The 20,115-nt window shown below is 35.9% G+C and overlaps 1 protein-coding gene across 5 annotated transcripts in view; it reads right to left on the bottom strand.

The window, feature by feature from the left end:
- Window positions 1-13,041, bottom strand: part of MGAT4C (MGAT4 family member C) — a 774,512-nt gene extending 761,471 nt beyond the window's left edge. For 4 of the 5 annotated variants that reach the window (XR_006265423.1, XM_043446976.1, XM_043446975.1 and 1 more), the window contains exon 1: window positions 12,757-13,041. The gene's annotated coding sequence lies outside the window, so the exon portion shown is untranslated. The remainder of the gene's footprint in view (window positions 1-12,756) is intronic. The other variant, XM_043446978.1, reaches the window with a different exon arrangement.
- Between the last annotated feature and the right edge of the window lie 7,074 nt (window positions 13,042-20,115).

Genomic DNA, 20,115 nt, shown 5'->3' with positions numbered 1-20,115 from the left:
AGTTGAACTATAAAGAAAGCTGAGTGCCAAACAATGAGTGCCAGGATGAGATGGTTAGATGGCATCACTGACTTGATGGACATGAGTTTGAGCAAGCTCCAGGTATTGGTGATGGACAGGGAAGCCTGGCGTGCTGCAGTCCATGGGGTCACAAAGAGTCAGACATGACTGAGTGACTGAACTACCTACCTAATAATTTTTAAAAATTAGTTTGTGTATTTATAATTTATATTGCTGTTTTGAGATATATTATATACAGAAAGCAAGTAAATAGATTATGTATATTTGAAACAAGTACCCTAGGTTTGGGGGGAGAGAATATGTCATTTTGCATTGCCTAAATATCGACATTTTAGGAATTAGCTAACTAAAATGGACTGGAAGGGGTGCATTTAACTCAGATTACCATTATATCTACTACTGTGGGCAAGAATCCCTTAGAAGAAATGGAGTAGCCATCATAGTCAACAAAAGAGTCCGAAATGCAGTATTTGGAGACAATCTCAAAAACGACAGAATGATCTCTGTTTGTTTTCAAGGCAAACCATACAATGTCACGGTAATCCAAGCCTATGACCCAACCAGTAACGCTGAAGAAGCTGAAGTTGAACGGTTTTATGAAGACCTACAAGACCTTTTAGAACTAACAACCCAAAAAGATGTCATTTTCATTATAGGAGACTGGAATGCAAAGTAGGAAGTCAAGAAACACCTGGAGTAACAGGCAAATTTGGCCTTGGAGTACAGAATGAAGCAGGACGAAGGCTAATAGAGTTTTGCCAAGAGAACACACTGGTCATAGCAAACACCCTCTTCCAACAACACAAGAGAAGGCTCTACACATGGACATCACCAGATGGTCAACACTGAAATCAGATTGATTATATTCTTTGCAGCCAACGGTGGAGGAGCTATATACAGTCAGCAAAAGCAAGGCCAGAAGCTGACTGTGGCTCAGATCATGAACTCCTTATTGCCAAATTCAGACTTAAATTGAAGAAAGTAGGGAAAACCAGTAGACCATTCAGGTATGACCTAAATCAAATCCCTTACAATTATACAGTGGAAGTGAGAAATAAATTTACAGGATTATATCTGATAGACAGAGTGACTGATGAACTATGGACGGAGGTTCGTGACATTCTACAGGAGAAATGGATCAAGACCATCCCAAGAAAAGGAAATGCAAAAAAGCAAAATGGCTGTCTGAGGAGGCCTTACAACTGAAGTGAAATACACGTCTAAATACAAACTTTTTATGAAATGTGTTAGCTTTGGTTCATTCATGGTTTTTAGAAAAGAAGCCCTGTAAACGTCAACACAGAATAAATTAAGCTGAACATTAGTTTCTAAGCACATATTCATCATTCATGATATGAATAGAGACTCTAGAAAATTATACACAATCTTCACTCTTTGATAGTGAACAACTCCAAAAACTAAACTCAGAAGCAATCCATATATACATTATCTGGTTAAAAAAGAAATCCAATCATGGTATGCCCAAGCAGCAAGCTATTATTTGGCAATGAAAAGGAGCTGCAACGTGGATGAACCTCAAAAACAATAGGCTAAGTGAAAGAAGCCAGACACATAAGACTGTGTCTAATTCCATTTATGTGAAATTTCCAGAATAAGCAAATGTAGAGACAGAAAACAGAGTTGAAGTTGTCTTGCATTGGGGTAAGAAAGGAGAGTGACTCTAAGTACACAACAAGATTTCTCTTTATGGTGATGGAAATGTTCTAAAACTGGATTGTGGTGATAGATGCACATAACAGTAAATGTGCAAAAAGCAACCGAACACTTAAAACGGATGAATTTCATGGTATATAAATTCAGCCCAGTTCAGTCACTCAGTCTTCTCCAACTCTCTGAGACCCCATGGACTGCAGCATCCCAGGCCTCCCTGTCCATCACCAACTCCTGGTGTCTACCCAAACTCATGTCCATTAAGCTGGTGATGCCATCCAACCATCTCATGCTCTGTCATCCCCTTCTTCTCCTGCCCCCAATCCCTCCCAGCAGCAGGGTCTTTTCAAATGAATTAGCTTTTCACATCAGGTGGCCAAAGTATTGGAGTTTCAGCTTCAACATCAGTCCTTCCAATGAACAGTCAGGACTGATCTCCCTGAGGATGAACTGGTTGGATCTCCTGGCAGTCCAAGGGACTCTCAAGAGTCTTCTCCAACACCACAGTTCAAAAGCATCAATTCTTCGGTGCTCAACTTTCTTTATAGTCCAACTCTTATATCCATACATGACTACTGGAAAAACCATAACAGTGTTTTTTTTTTTGACTAGATGGACCTTTGTTGGCAAAGTAATGTCGCTGTTTTTTAATATGCTGTCTAGGTCAGTCATAACTTTCCTGCCAAGGAATAGGCGTCTTTTAATTTCATGGCTGCAGTCACCATCTGCAGTGATTTTGGAGCCCAGAAAAATAATGCCTGCCACTGTTTCCTTATCTGTTTGCCATGAAGTGATGGGACCAGATGCCATGATCTTAGTTTTCTGAATGTTGAGTTTTAAGCCAACTTTTTCACTCTCCTCTTTCACTTTCATCAAGAGGCTCTTTAGTTCTTCACTTCCTGCCATAAGGGTGATGTCATCTGCATATCTGAGGTTATTGATATTTCTCCCAGCTATCTTGATTCCAGCTTGTGCTTCTTCCAGCCCAGCGTTTCTCATGATGTACTCTGCATATAAGTTAAATAAGCAGGGTGACAATATACAGCCTTGACGTATTCCTTTTCCTATTTGGAACCAGTCTGTTGTTCCATGTCCAGTTCTGTTGCTTCCTGACCTGCATGTAGGTTTCTTAAGAGGCAGGTCAGGTGGTCTGGTATTCCTATCTCTTCCATAATTTTCCATAGTTTGTTGTGATCCACACAATCAAAGGCTTTGGCATAGTCAATAAAGCAGAAATAGATGTTTTTCTGGAACTCTCTTGTTTTTTTGATGATCCAGCAGATACTGGCAATTTGATCTCTGGTTCCTCCGCCTTTTCTAAAACCAGCTTGAACATATGGAAGTTCATGGTTCACGTATTATTGAAGCCTGGCTTGGGGGTATATAAATTATACCTCAATAAAGATGTTTAAAATGGTTTTATCATATAGCTATGTGTGCTTTTCAGAGATTAAAATAAAAAGGAAAATACCTCCCCACCAAAAGCAACCTCATAGGAAAACACAAATCTCAATTTTGTTTGTATTAACTTGTAAAGTACCAGATGTGGTACACAATGGTAGCTTTAAAATAATATAAAAGACTGTTTAACATTCAAGCTAATTTATTATGCCCACCTACTTCTGAAACTAAAGAACAGTTACAAATATCAGCAAGATATTGCATACAAGGTATTTATTTAACAATAATATTCTAAAACATGCATTTAAATATATAGCCTATGTGTGTGTGTGTGTGTGTGTGTGTGTATCCTTCCAAGCCTCTAAAAGAAACTGCTAAATTAGCAGACTTTGCCATTCTTGAAACATTCTTACAATTTTAAAATATTTTGAATTGAGTAGCTATTAATATTTCAAATAAATCAACAATTAAATATCATGTGATAATCAGAATTTTCTACAAGACTTTAAAATGTTGACACATGTTCATTCAAGCTATTAACATTCCCTTCAATCATGGAAGCATTATATTTCCCTTGCTTTTCTCAATTTATTGCTGCAAAAATTATCAACTGCATTTATAATTTAGAAGTAATTTCAGTGACCCAAAGCAAAAGACTGAGACTAAAATAATTGCTTGGCATTAATAATGTTTTTCAGGCACAAGTGTTTTATTCTTTTGTTTGTTTGTTATAATTGTTGTCGCTTCCTCTAGAGAAAGAAAATTGATCATTTTCTAATCTGAATTCTGACTTGTCTATTATATTACAGAGCTCAAAAAGAGCTTAAGGTAACCTTTCAACAGGAACCTCAAAATAACTTGACTATTTTTATTTGTTTCTCTTACCCAAATAAAGAAATATCAGATAAAGGGAATGACAAAACTGTTCACATAGGTATCTATGATTCATCTCTGTAATGGGAAAAGATGCATAGATGAATACTCTTCAAAAATATCCTTTAATAAGCAATAAAAACGGCTTATTCCTGAATTTTGCCTCATGAATGTAAAGGCAACATTCTAGAGTACAGTGTATGTATACACCATACAACTATGTTTACATCTGTGGCTTTCAGTGGCCAGACCTACCCGTCCATGTTAGACATGGGTCTGAGCCTCGGACTTTTCCGGTCTGTTCAGTATCTCTGTGTCTGTATCTGCCAGTCTGGGCTTACCATCCTGTGTATTCATCCAGTTCTCACTGAGGTATGTTTCTGGCTGGCTGTCAGTTTGCCTGTCCCTGTATATGGGTCTACCACCCCTGTCTCATTGCCAGTTCTTATCTGTCAGCCTGTCTTTGTCTGTCAGCCTGTTCCTACTTGCCTACCTGTTGGACTGTACATATTGCTTTGAAGGCATGTGTCTATCTACCCATGACTCTGTCTGTTTGGTGGTGGTGGTGTTCAGTCGCCCAGGAGTGTCTGACTCTTTGTGACCTCAAGGACTGCAGCACGCCAGGCTTCTCTGTCCCTCACCATCTCCTGAAGTTTGCCCAAGTTCACGTCCATTGCATCAGTGATGCCATCCAGCCATCTCATCCCTCTTCTCCTTCTGCCCTCAATCTTTGCCAGCAACAGGGACTTTTCCAATGAGTCAGCCGTTCACCCTGGGTCACCAAAATGCTGGAGAATCAGCTCAGCATCAGTTCTGCCAGTAAGTATTCAGGGTTGATTTCCTTTAAGACTGACTGGTTTGATCCCCTTGCTGTCTATATGTACGGGTTTTTCCCTTTAGTGTAGATTTAGTCTATACTCTACCCTATGGTGTATGTGGGTATTTACCAAAGGTTTGGGGATAGCTATTAGGGGTCTCAAAAGGAAAACAAGAATTGAAGCTGAAAATAAATACAACTGTTCTCCTTATCAAATGAGATTACAAAATAACATAAACCCTTCAGAGAATTCCTGTTGGTGTAACCCACTTTCCAACATTATTCTCAATATCTAGCCCATCCTTATTCCCACTGACAACCTAGAAATAATTATTTTCTTTTCAGTGGTAGTCTTCATTTCTTCAGATAAATTCCACCAATGCTCCTAAAGATTTCCTTTTAGAATATTCCCCATTTTGACCTCAAGAGCATAATCCAAGGGGGGAAACAAATCCCTGGCGTGATATTTTCTAACACAAGGATTTTCTGTAAGGAGTAACTTTCAGTAAAAGGAGGGTGGGAGAGAGTTGTAAAATAATCCAGGGTGGGATTTATTGCTCTAATTCCTATATATTTCAGGGTCCACTTACTAGTGAGAAGATGCTTCTCAATACATTGCTTTGACCTGAAGATCTGTATTTCAAGTCTTCTGTGGACAGCTCCATTTAAAAAAATGCAGACAAACATGACAATCACAGACATGCACACAAATACCCTCATACATATATTTATATGTCTACTCACATACTTCTTAAAGATAAATAAAACCGTTTTTATAGAGACTAAATATAAATTCATACTTAAAAAATAATTCCCAAAAAAGAGAAGGCCCACAGTTATCCACCAGTCCCAATGAAAATATGTGAAGGTATTTTATTTTAGGTTTGCTCTACAGTAACTAGGAATCTACCAGAGCCTAAAATAACAGGGCTTATTATAATAAATTCCTAAACAATAAGTGTTTTATTAATGTTCTTCATGTATAGAAATATATACTTTAATTACTAGAAATTATAGCTAAAAGCTGGAAACAGCTTTTTTTTTTTTTTAACATTGATTCACTTTGGCATGTGACTGACAACCTTCCACTTAATTTGGTTATATTTCTTTAGTAGGAATAGGAACATAAACAACAAGGATTCAGTTATGCAAATGGGGTGATGGAAGAATAATTTATGAAATAGGTCAGCTGTCCTTACATCACAAGGGAGTGCTGGCCTACTTTTCTTTTCAAAGATGTTCTATCAATTCAAATTTGGCTAGAAAATACAATTCAGTTCTACACAAAACACTGAAAATATATCACATGTATTGATGAAATTAAAAAGGACAACCTAGGTACACAACATATGTTTCTTAAAATTAAAGCAGAATTGCCACCTGGCAAAGTTTTCACTCCAACAGGTTCTTATACAAACACATTCAAATCTACTACCTGTTGATAACTGTTAAAATAACCAGAAATAATGGAGCATTTATAACCATTTATTGGTTTAGTTTTTCATGGATTTCTGCATCTAACAGGGATTATTAAAATAAGCATATTAACATATTTACATGTGAAATTAAATGTGAATTTCCTGTGTGTTTCAAAATTGTACCATTTTGTTCATTAGATTTGCCTACAATAAAACTAGGTTTTTTAAATCCATACTCTCTTACTATATATTCTAAGGAGAAAAAAAGTCCTAAATCATATTTTCTATAAGAAAAGGCACACAGAAATAACATAATTAATGAGAGAACCACCATACCTACCTCATTCACATAACATGTAGGATTAAAATAAACACTGTATCATTCCCCCTCTCTTTCACCTGAATTGCTACTTGGTAAATACTTTCCCAACATTTTCATAGCTGTTTCTAGAGTAAACGTGAAACTCTGCCATGATCTGACAGCCATCATGGTAGAGTGATTACATGACAGACTCTGGGCCACAGATCCTATACCCAAACATTTACAAGTCATCTAAGCCATTTATGCTAAATACCCATGGCAGTTGTTTCATCTCTATGTGTTCCAATTTCCTTATCTGTAAAATGATTATAACAGCAGTTACTTTGCAAGGTTGTTGGTAGGATAATCATGAAGAAATGTATGTTAAGTGTTTAGAATAGCTTACAGATGTACTCGACGAGTGCAAACTGCTATTGTTATTATATATATATATTTTTTCAGATGCTGTTCTACCACTAGGACTTGAAAGGGTCATTTCAGAGTGAAGGTAAAAATCTCTAATCAAAATACTTTTCATTAAATTGAAGCATTTGGAAGAATTTTAGCAGAAGGAAAGGGCCAAGTTACATTTTTAGGCTAAAAATCAGTGATGCCCTCAATAAAGTAAACTATCAGACGCAAGAACATGGAAGTTAGGACTATCTTCTGCCCAAACTTTGGAAGGCTTTGAAAGATCTCTTGTTTTCTAGAACAAGGGTTGGGAAACTATGCAAATGGGCAAATATGGCCCCTAAGAACATTTGTTTTTATTGGTTTTCTGTTTTGCATTACATTTTTAAAGGGTGAATAAGGAGAAGAAGGGAAGGAGGAAAAGGAAGGACATGTGACAGAAACTTCATGAGGTCCACAAAGTCTAAAATGTTTATCTGTATTAATTTACTAGTGTTGCCATAACAAAGTACTGTGCACCATAGACTGGGTGGCTAAAGGAACAGAGTAGTTTTTTCTCTCACAATTATGCAAGATAGAAGTTGAGATCAAGTGTCAGGGGGGTTGATTTCTTCTGGGGCTTCTCTCCTTGGCTTATAGATGGCCATCTTTTCCCAGTGTCTTGTATGAATCTATATCCAAATTTCCTCTTCTTATAGAGACACCAGTCATATTGGATTAGGAATCACCCTAGTGACCTGACTTTAACTTAATTATATCTCTAAAAATCCTATCTCCAAATATAGCCACATTCCAAGGTACTGGGAGTTAGTACGTAAGCATATGAATTTTGAAAGTCGCTCAGTCATGTTTGACCTTTTTGAACCCATGGACTGCAGCCTGCCAGACTCCCCTGTCCATGGAATTCTCCAGGCAAGAATACTGGAGTGGGTTGCCATTATGAATTTTAGGGAGAGACAATTCAGTTCATAATTCTTATTAGTACACCTTTCATAGAAGAACCCTTGCCTGGAAAATCCCATGGACGGAGGAGCCTGGTGGGCTGCAGTCCATGGGGTCGCGAAGAGTCAGACACGACTGAGCAACTTCACTTTCACTTTTCACTTTCATGCATTGGAGAAGGAAATGGCAACCCACTCCAGTGTTCTTGCCTGGAGAATCCCAGGGACAAAGGAGCCTGGTGGGCTGCCATCTATGGGGTCACACAGAGTTGAACACGACTGAAGTGACTTAGCAGCAGCAGCAGCATAGAAGAAAGAAGAAGCCATAGAGAAGCCTGTGGAAGTTGTATCTGCCACAAGATAACCATATTTTCTTTCTGCTTCCTTTATACAAAATAGACATCAGGAGAGAATTACTAAGCTTAAGAACTTACTAGGGAAAAAACACCTCAACGGACTGTGGCTAAGCTTTTTAAGGTTAGGTCAAAGGAGCAGGGCTTAGTAAACAAGAATATTTACTTAGAAAAGCTAGATGTAGGAGAAATACGTAGGTGAACATGAATTTGGATCCCTCCCCCTTGCGCCCCTCCCCCTGACCAAAGGTAGCCTGATAATCTAACTGAATAACTGGAAACCTAATATCAGGAGTGGGTGTGCAGATGGTGATGTCATAAGAGAAACAATAATACTTATTAGCATTTATTAGCATAGCTGACCCTTGAATAACTTGGGGCCTAGAAACACCAATCTAAAACAATAAAAAATATGCATATAACTTACAGTTAAGCCTTCGTATACATGGAGGAAATTTCCTTCATATCCTCAGTCCCACTTCCTTGGATTTAACAAACCATGGATTATGTAGTACTGTAGTGTTTACTAATAAAAATATATCTACATATAAGTGGACCTGTGTAGTTCAAATCCGTGGTTTGAGGATCAACTCCACACTTATGAACAAGCCCCTGTAATACTATTTTACAACATTGTCATTTATTCTACACCACCATGTGACCATTATTATTATTCTTACACACACACATACAAATTAGAAAACTGAGTTGAAATTAGAATATAGATTCTAATCTCCTTTAAGTACTGGGCCAAAATATCTGAAGTTGGTGATCAAAAAACAATAGAACTTCAAGGGTCATCTGGAAAATGAAGTCAGATACCCAAACCTTCACCTTCTCCTTACTGACGAGTAAGTAAATTCACAGATATAAAACAGAATTGGTACTGACAACAGACCTTGACCAAAAAAAAAAAAGAAGAAAGAATAGTTTCTCAGCAGGTACTTGCTTTTGCGTCCACATTTTGATCTAGTTAGAATGCTGTCATGCACTTTGAAAATAATTACTTGGTGGTTCCTTTTTATAAGAAGACTTTCATGTATCTATTTCCAAATTCCAATACAAATCCAGATACATACAGATATATAAGACCAACTTATATTATGCTTAATCTCCCTCTCTATATAACTTAGGATATTAAAGTAGGCTTTCTGTACATGCTTAATTCAATATGAAATGTATCTGAGAAATTCAGACTCAGGATTTTCCAGCAGTCTTGTCACCTAAAGAAAACAGCTTCTAGCTTGGATTTGCATACTATTTCTGTAAAGATTCAGACTCACAGTTAAGGTCAACATCTGGCTGGATTTAATATTTGCATTTTAACAGTTTCATTCTCATTAAAAAATGGTTAGCATTTTTTTCAAAGCAAAAACTCTCTTTTATTTGAATAAAAGTTTTCATATATTTGCTTTGTTCAGTGAGGGGTGGATTTGTATGCTTGAACTACCATATGCAATTGGAATTTGAGGCCATCTCACTAGACAAATCATTATAGCAAAGTAAATGCAAATGAAAGGGGCAAAGGGCACATTAAAATGAGCAAGAGGATTTAGTGTTTTGTCTTCTATTTCCATATCTTTTGGGAGAAGGGAAAAGTGGGCAAATGAAATATAGTTCTATCTTTTTTCCCTGGTAAATCATGGTTGATAATTTAGCTATTTGAAAGCCATGGGGAATATGCCAACTAATTTCTCAAACTAATCTTGAATTTAGTAATCTTGCTTTAGTAACTTTATAGAGAACTTTAGTGCTAAGTAATAACCACATAACCAATGCATTATTTTGATTACTAAAACTGTATAACAAATGAACACATGCATATACACACATCACTGAAGAAAGAGTCAAGATGATTTCAAATGGAACATTCTGTATGTGAAATTATAATAAAATGGGTTTAAAAGCAGGTACTGTTTATCAAGCATATGTTGTGCACAAACTCTCTGTTACTTAATGTGTTTGATCTTTACTACCGACAAGAATCTAAAAAGTAGATACCATTATACCACCGATGAGACAGAGGTATGGAGGAGATGATTAACCTACACAAATTTGCTTAACAGATTTAAACCTAGTTTATCTTATCTACAATTCAGTGTTCTGTCTTCAGTGATACTTTAACGTATTAAACAGAGTTAGGGGAGAATTTGAAAGCATCTGGATGACTAGTCTGGAATCTTCAGTAAAGGTGGATGCAAATTATTGACTGAATATAGGACTATCCATGCCTTATGTGCATGTAAGTAGCTACTAAAGAGTCAGGCATAATTGCTTTCCTCTGTGGGCACCAATTAGAAATCTTGAAATATTAATAAACTGGCTGATTTGTGAGAAATATCAGTATGTATTTTCTTCCTACATATTGCTTTTAAGCACCAAACATATCATGGGCACTCAATAAATATTAAATATTTAACAGCAGCTAATAAAATGAAATTATGGCAATATATTTTACAATTAACTCACCATAAGATGAAATAAAAAACAAGACCTGGAAGATGAGCAGATTTAGATAGCTGGGTAAGTGAATGATCCCTCTAGGGAGGTAAAAGACATTAACATGTTGTGGTAGAAAAAGTTAACATGAGGTTGGAAAAAAAAAAAAAAACAACATTCCAATCTGAAAACTGAAACTACTCCTCCTAATTTTCAGATTTGTTATATTCATCTAACATCTAAATGTAAATTAAGGGGTATATTTCTAAGCTGTTGTCATTTCTGCCCCATACTCAAACATGAAGTGAATATATTTCATTATCTATTGGTATTATCTTACTCTAAAAGAACATAAAGTATGTTACCTTATTTATTTTTTCCCCTACTTATGCCCTCTTTTGCATACAGTCTGAGATTTTCAGAAATGCTAATTGTGATAATAATTTAAAAAGAATGTTAAAAAATGTTAAGTACATTTTCCTTTGGCATATATAATTCAATGAATGATCAAATTGAGACTCAGGAGTGTATGCAGTTTCAGAGAGCACATTTGTGGAGTGCTAAATTAGAGATGCAAGCTATTGGGCAGAAATCAGGCTGGAAGCAAGCTCACTTTTTTTCTTAAGTGAGTGGAGCAAAAACGTTCCATAAAAGAAAGAGAAAACTTGTAAAATGGAGGGATCATAGGGAAACTTTAATTTAAGCCCCTATTTCTCAATTCTTGTAAGATTCATGAAAAAAGAAGCACTTAAAAGTACTCTTTGAGGACTCAATCTCCTTCATTTACACTTCTGGCTTTTTACAATCCCTCTGAGGATAAGAGAGAATGAACTTAAAGTTACTGTTTGGGTGACTCATTCCTTCACTGTCTCCTTTAAGCTTCTAATAGTCTCTCCAATGCCCCAAAGAAATTAGAACACATTTAACAAGTGCTTTCATGAAGCTCAGCCACCATTTCCTCTCTCAAGTCTGTGATTAACCCATTGATGGGTCCACAAAGTCTGTGAAACGGTCCACAATGCTATGCTGCAGGTCACATGCACCGACTACTCTACCTACCCTAATAGTCATTTCTGACATATAAAAATATCAAAGCCACAGTAAGTTTCATTGAATGAATTCACACAACAATAAAGTACTTAGACACATCAAAAGCCCTCATACAATATTTTAAAATATTTCTTCAGTTTTCATAAACTCACTGTCACTACTACGTGCTTACTTTCTGTCTTACACTCCCACCCACTCTTGACACAGAACAACCCCTACATATACATCTTTAACTTTTAGGAACCATGCATAGAAGTCACCCCTTTCTGTTTTAATATTTCACAGTTAGATTCTAGTTTAGGATAAGGTTTTCTCTATTTTTATTAGTTTAATAAATATTCAGAAGTTTGTCGGCTTTTAAAATTTTACTGTGCTAGTTTCATGTTTTCTATAAATGTATTGAGGTTTCTACTTCACAGAACAAAGTTGGATAATAAATCTTTATAGTATGTGTATTTAACTAAAATTAGAGCAATTTATCTTAGTATGATGATTCCAAACTCAAAAATATAGAGCTGTAAGTCAACAAAGTACACTGATATAATATCCTCAGGAATACTTCTACTAGAGTTTCTTTAAATACTCTTGCCATTCATATATTCAAATGTCATAAGCATCAATGACATCAAAATCAATAACAGCATTTGAGACAAAGTTTTGTATTTTGGAATATATAGATAAAATATCCTGATTATATAAAATGAATAAAACATGTATAAGGTTAAGTAAGTTTCCAAAGTCTGTATTTCCCTTTATTATATAGTGCAGCTATAAAAGAAAATCCTCAAGAGAATTCATATGAACTTATGATAATGCAGCCTGCAGCACGGTTTGGTTTTGTTTTGCCTGTTTTTGCTGATAATGCAATTCTAACTATACCCTACTAATCTTTACTACAGCAATCAGATAATTCACCTATAAACATGCAGCCATGAAGTGTCATTCTTTAGTCAATACAGACTAAGATCTTTCTCTTTTTCACAGGGTTGGCTCCCCAGCTCATTAGATCATTACCTGATAAACAGGAAAAGGGTAATGAATTGAGAAAATAACTACGTACCTTCAGAGAAAACCTGCCCGATAACAATAATCCATTAGAAAACTGGCAATATCCTCTGATCTATTGCCCGCAAAGCTATGACTTGATGGAGAGTTTCATTCCCTGGGCTCAGTTCTCCAGAAGAAAATCAGCACAATTTAAATATTTCTTGGAATGTGACAGCTCTCTAGATCTCCGGTTGCATTCTGTTCCCTAGGGATGACAATCTGGTGTTCCTGTGTGCATAGAGCAGTGAAGATGAATTGAATATGCTTGAGATAAATTAGGAATGGCTAAGTTAAAACTGTCTCTGCTCCAGACTCTCTCATCTGCAGTCTGTAAGCCTGTTTTTCTGTGAAAAAGCTAGATGGCAGGCTGCCTCAGTAAGTTCTTCTTAAGCGACACAGAACATTTTCAATGAAGAAAAATCCTCCCATTATCTAAGCTAATGTGACTGCTGCTAAATCTAGTTTTTAAAGTGTCTACTGGTATGAAATTCATTTTCACTATTGCTTTCTTTCAAACTACAGTCTGGAATCCATACTATCCTCATATATACATTTCTGAGAGAAACATGTAAAGTTTTTAGCTAACATATTAAATCATATCCCTTTTTGCAGTTTTAAGAATCATTCATGTATAGGGAAGTTCCTCTTTATGTCCTAAAACCACTGTATTGAATTTTATAATATGTAGATGGTTTGGTTTTAAGTTACAGTACTGAAGATAGATAAATGTATTTTTATTAACACTTATTACTTGTTGCAATGTAGAAGTATATCATTTTTAAACATTAGTTAAAATGCAGAAGTTAGATAAAAATAAACAAAGGGAATGTAGATCCCTAATATGTGACCACAGGCATAAATATTGACTTTGAATATCCTCCTAAAGGAAATAAGATGTTCCAAATAAAACCAAGTTGCATGAATTATTCCCTTCTAAATAAAAGCAAGTCATTTTTGAATTCTGTTTCAGTTGAATGATATGTTGTGATATGACAATTCCTTGTAAATTACAAAATTATTTTAGAATTTTAATAATATTCTGGAATTGAGAGATAGAACACTTTATTTGGAATATTAGCAACACACAAAGCATAAGAGGAAGGATCATCGGAATTTTCAGTTCCATTTCCTTATTCAGAATCTCTGTATGAAACAATATTCATATTTTAAAAAAGCATTTAAAAAGCATCATAATCCACTGATATATGGATGTCTTTTAAAATGTTGGCTAAAATATAGAACCTCATTTTTCTCTAACTTTCTACATGGCATTCTCTAATGCTCTATGTCCAATTATTTGATAGATAACCAAATTGTTGCTTCCACAGCAAGAATAGGGTGTACATATATACATACACACACACACACACATATATATATATATATATATATATATAGTAAGGAAGGCAATGACAATATAATCACCTGGGAACCAACGGAAGAAGTAAATGAACATTTTTATTTTTTCTACGCCCACCCTGTAGCTACAGCTGATCACTTTACTCAGGAAGGTGGAAAGGAGAAGAAACGGGAGGAACAACATAAAACACCACAAAGAAAATGCCCCCAAGCCCTTCGCTCTCTTCAGAAGTAGAAACTCTAGATATTTCTGAGGAGAAAGCATAGGGGAGTTGGAAAGAAGCAGCCTCAGCATCCCAGTTAGGAAATATAGGTATGTAGCAGATTTTCAAAGACCATGGGAAAAAAGCAAGGGAGAGAAGGGAGAGATGAAGGGAGAGAAGAATGGAAGGAAGAAGACTCTTTATGACTTTTAATTGCCATTTTTAAAATAACTAAGGTGTTTAGTGCTCAATATACATAAAGCAAATGAAAAAAGGATAAAAGTTAAGATCTCCAATAACCAATGGTTGATCGAAAATCCAACTACTACGCACAAATGTGTGCTCATTCCAACTAATGTAATAGATAATTATAGTAAAAAGTAGGCACATGCTTTTAAGAAATTCAGATGTCTCTCTACACTTAGAAACTGCCCATTTTACTAGCAATATATTGCAGTGATAAATTCAGGGTTATAAACAGTTAAATATGAGTGATGCCTAAACTATTCTTGGAATATTACGAATTGGCTCTTATAGGAAGTAACATTTAGAAAGGGGCAAGAGAGCCTTGGTTAAAAAGTTAAGGAATATTTCCAGGCACTGAGAACAAAGCCCAAAGGGAAATACGCATATCACATTTGGATAAGTGAAACAATTCAGTTTGGCTGGAGTGTAGAGTGAGGTATGAAGGACATGGCAGGAGATGCGTCCTTTATACTATATAAAGGAGTCTGGACTTCTCTTTGACAGTTCCAAAGTGGGAAGGATAAATGATCAATACATTACAAAAAGATTACTTTCATATCACACTAGTCAGGTAAAAAGTATTCAGTTTAGTGCAGTTGCTCAGTCATGTCCGACTCTTTGCAACCAAATGGACTGCAGCATGTCAGGCCTCCCTGTCCATCACCAAGTCCCAGAGTTTACCCAAACTCATGTCCATTGAGGTGGTGATGCCAACTCAATCCAACCATCTCATCCTCCTCCTCCTGCCCCCAATCCCTCCCAGCATCAGGGTATTTTCAAATGAGTCAGTTCTTTGCATCAGGTGGCCAAAGTATTGGAGTTTCAGCTTCAGCATCAGTCCTTCCAATGAATATTCAGGACTGATTTCCTTTAGGATGGACTGGTTGGATCTCCTTGCAGTCCAAGGGACTTTCAAGAGTCTTCTCCAACACCAGAGTTGAAAAGCATCAATACTTCTTTAGAGACCAACTCTCACATCCATACATGACTAATGGAAAAAACATAGCTTTGACTAGACACATCTTTGTTGAGAAAGTAATGTCTCTGCTTTTTAATATGCTGTCTAGTTTGGTCATAAGATTCCTGCCAAGGAGCAAGCATCTTTTAATTTCATGGCTGCAGTCAACATCTGCAGTGATTTTGAAGCCCAAATAAAATAAAGTCTGCCACTGTTTCTCCATTTATTTGCCATGAAGTGATGGGACCAGATTCCATGATCTTATTTTCCAAATGTTGAGTTTTATGCCAACTTTTTTACTCTCCCCTTTCACTTCCATCAAGAGGCTCTTTAGTTCTTCTCTTTCTGCCATAAGCATGGTGTCATCTTTATATCTAAGGTTACTGATATTTCTCCCAGCAATCTTGATTCCAGCTTGTGCTTCATCCAGCCCAATGTTTCTCATGATGAACTCTGCATATAAGTTAAATAAGTAGGGTGACAATATGCAAACTTGATGTGCTCCTTTCCCTATTTGGAACCAGTCTGTTGTTCCAATTCCAGTTCTAATTGTTGCTTCTTGACCTGCATACAGATTTCTCAAGAGGCAGTTCAGGTGGTCTGCTTTTCCCATCTCTTTCAGAATTTTCCACAGTTGGTTGTGATCCACACAGTCAAAGGCTTTGGCATAGTCAGTAAAGTAGAAGTAGATGTTTTTCTGGAACTCTCTTGCTTTTTTGATGATCCAACGGATATTGGCAGTTTGATCTCTGGTTACTCTGCCTTTTCTAAATCCAGCTTGAACATCTGGAAGTTCACGGTTCACATACTGTTGAAGCCTGGCTTGGAGAATTTTGAGCATTACTTTGAGCATCTGAGATGAGTGAATTATGTGTTAGTTTGAGCATTCTTTGGCATTGCCTTTCTTTGGGATTGGAATGAAACCACACACCTAGTTAGCCAAGCTAGACCCTCAGTGTGTGCGTGCTAAGTTGCTTCTGCTGTGTTCAACTCTTTGTGACCTGATGGACTGTAGTCTACCAAGCTCCTCTGTCTACAGGATTCTCCAGGCAAAAACCACTACAATATTGTAAAATAACTAGCCTCCAACTAGTAAAAATAAATGAAAATTTAAAAAATAAGCTAATTTGCTAATAAAAAAAAAAGAATACTGGAGTGGGCTGCCATGTCCTCCTCCAGGGGATCTTACATCTTGTGCAGTGCGTGGTCTGCACTCGCAGGGGCTTCTTTACCAGTAGTACTACCTGGGAACACCTTTCTTAGTAGTCAAAGGATTCATCTCCTCTTTCTTTACTTCCAAATCCAATTTGTTATTGGGATCCTAGTTCCCAGATAACAAACTGGTTCAAAATAGGGAAAGGAGTATGTTAAGGCTGTATGTTGTCACTCTGCATAATTAACCTATATGCAGAGTACATCATGTGAAATATTGGACTGGATGAAGCTCAAGCTGAAATTAATTTGCTGGGAGAAATATCCATAATCTCAGATATGCAGATGATATCACCATAATGGCAGAAAACAACAAGGAACTAAAAAGCCTCTTGATAAAGGTGAAAGAGGAGAGTGAAAAAGCTTCTTAAAGACCAACATTCAAAAAACTAAGATCATGGCATCTGGTCCTATCACTTCATGGCAAATAGATGTGGAAAAAAATGGAAGCAGTGAGACTTTATTTTCATGGGCTTCAAAATCACTGCACACGGTGACTGCAGCCATGAAATTAAAAAACGCTTCTTGGAAGAAAGGTTAGGACAAATTTAGACAGCATATTAAAAAGCAGAGACATTTCTTTGCCAGCAAAGGTTGGTATAGTGAACACTATAGTTTTTCCAGTAGTTTTGTACCGATAATGAGAGTTTGACCATAAAGAATAATGAGTGCTGAAGAATTGATGCTTTTGAACTGTGGTGTTGGAGAAGACTGTTCAGAGTCCCTTGGACTGCAAGGAGATCAAACCAGTCAATCCTAAAGGAAACCAGCCCTGAATATTCATTGGAAGGACTGATGCTAAGGCTCCACCTGATACAAAGAGCTGACTCATTGGAAAAGACCCTGATGCTGGAAAGATTGAAGGCAGGAGAAAAAGGGGTGGCAGAGGATGAGATGGTTGGATGGCATCACCAACTCAATAGACTTGAGTATGGTTGACTCTGGGAGATGGTGGGAGACAGGGAGACCTGGCATGCTGCAGTCCGTGGAGTAATAGAGAGTAGGACACAACTGAGGACAACAACAAAGGATCCCGCATGCTCTGCAGCATGGCAAGAAAAGAAAAAAAGATGACACAAAATGTCATCACACACACACACACAAAATGTCATCACATAAAAAATAATATATAAAAAACAAGCCAGTCACAAAAGGACAAATTCTGAGATTCTTCCCATATGAGGTACTTAAATTAGTCTAATTCATAGAGATACAAAGTAGTATTGTGGTTGTCAGAACTGGAGGAGGTAGGAATATGGACTATATTGAGTATGCAGCTTCATTGTGAAGATTAAGAAGTTCTGGAGATGAATATATTACTCTTTATCTTAAAATAGTGGAATAAAAACATTAATTTTCTTGGGTTAACAATGTAGATATCTAAACAAACATAAGTTGTATTGCTTCTTAGAAAAAAAATTGTAGAAAAATCTGAATACAAATGTTAAGAAGAATAATATACATAAATTCTCCATTGTTAACATTTTAAGATGTATCTTTCCTTCCAATCTCTATTGAGAAAAACATATGCATGAAATATGCATACACATATAAGGATTTATATATACATACATTTATAAATTCCTTTGTTTGGTGACTCAGAGGTTAAAGCATCTGTCTGCAATGTGGGAGACCTGGGTTCAATCCCTGGGTCAGGAAGATCCCCTGGAGAAGGAAATGGCAACCCACTCCAGTATTCTTGACATGAGAATCCCATGGACGGGGGAGCCTGGTGGCCTACAGTCCACGGGGTCACAAAGAGTCAGACATGACTGAGAGATTTCACTTGCTCACTTTGTATACATATATAAGTTCTTTGTATATATACAAGGAGCGTATGCATACACACACAGAATCTCAGCTTTTCAAGATGAAATGAGTTCTAGCGATTGATCACTCAATTATCTGAATGTACTTAACACTACTGAAGTATATACTAAAAATGACTAAGGTGGTAATTTTATGTTGTTGCAATTTAAAAATAATAATAAATACATCTTAAAGAATGTTTCCTGTGGAAAAATGAATTTTAAAAATTATTACCAAAATATGTGATAATGTATTTAAAGAACAAGAGTCAATTCATATTAATACAGTAAATTAAAATCCATGTGAAAGAAATTTAATTCAGCTATTTCCTACAAGTAAGCATCTTTTTCTTTTGTAAATTCAAAGTAATTTTACCAAGTAAAAATGAGTTAACTTTTATTAACTTTTTTTTAATTCAAAGTAAAATGTTCTTGATAATTATACTAAATTTGGCAGTATTTTATGTTATACATTACAACCTGAAGAGCATAAATTCAAGTACCTGGAGTATTCAAGAAAGCTGAAATATGAATATTTCAAAGACCCCATCAAGAGATCCAATGATAGGAACCTCACAAGTAGCTTAAGGCAAAAGACACGGGAGATGTCTCAAGTTTCTTTAAACATGTGAACCCTGACTTTGAAAAAAAATTTCAATAGGATTAGCAAACTACATTTTGTTTCTTCAAAAATAAATGAGTTTCTCATTTATTCTTTATAGTCAAACACTAAAGACCTTCAGCCCAGTTTCCTAGTCAAGAGTTATTACTGATTTCCATGAAAATAGAGTACTTAAAAATGATTTGAGAAAAATGTAATCATAATCCTATTAGAACTGACATCTCTGATTCAAGGGAATTCGATTTTATTATAAACAATAAACTGTTCTGTCAGAAAATATTATTTTAAAATTGTTAAGCTACTTGAAAGCATTTTTAAATCAGTGTTAAATATTTTATAAAGTAAAACACAGCTTAAGAGTTCATTTAAACTGCATTGAGAAATAATACTCCTTTGCAGGTACCCAAGCTTTATTAAAGCACCAAATAAAAAATAAACAGCATAATTCTTCAATTAGAATAAATATATACAGGAAATTGTGGCAATCAATTTCCAGTCCAAATGATCTGAGCTGATTCCAGCCTTCAGAATTGCTGTCTGCATATATGTCATATAGGAACACTTTGATATATTTCTGGGTACAAATAAATTACTTGAAATATTTTATGTATCAATAAGCCTTGTGTTAGATGAAAGCTTTAAAATCAATTATGAAAGATATTCAGCTAGATTTTTAACTCTAAAGTGACAATTACAACATATGTCATCAGATTTGTTGTCAAAACCGTGAACACTCTACAGTAAACCTTTAAAATTTAATATTTTTATGATCTATGTTCTTTAATGATTCAAAAAGTATTTGAGTCAATTTTCAAAGTTAAAATAATACAATGTATAAGAGAGAACTATGAACTTCATGCAGAGAAAATAATACAATTTCAAATAAAAGTATGTCAAGGCCATGCTCAAGGCCAAGAGACTTGGAATGATGTCTTGTTATTATAGAGCAGAAAATTTGGGAAAG

Source organism: Cervus canadensis, chromosome 25 (genome assembly GCF_019320065.1).
Source record: "Cervus canadensis isolate Bull #8, Minnesota chromosome 25, ASM1932006v1, whole genome shotgun sequence".
Taxonomy (NCBI): domain Eukaryota; kingdom Metazoa; phylum Chordata; class Mammalia; order Artiodactyla; family Cervidae; genus Cervus; species Cervus canadensis.
This window is presented reverse-complemented; position numbering and strand designations above follow the sequence as displayed.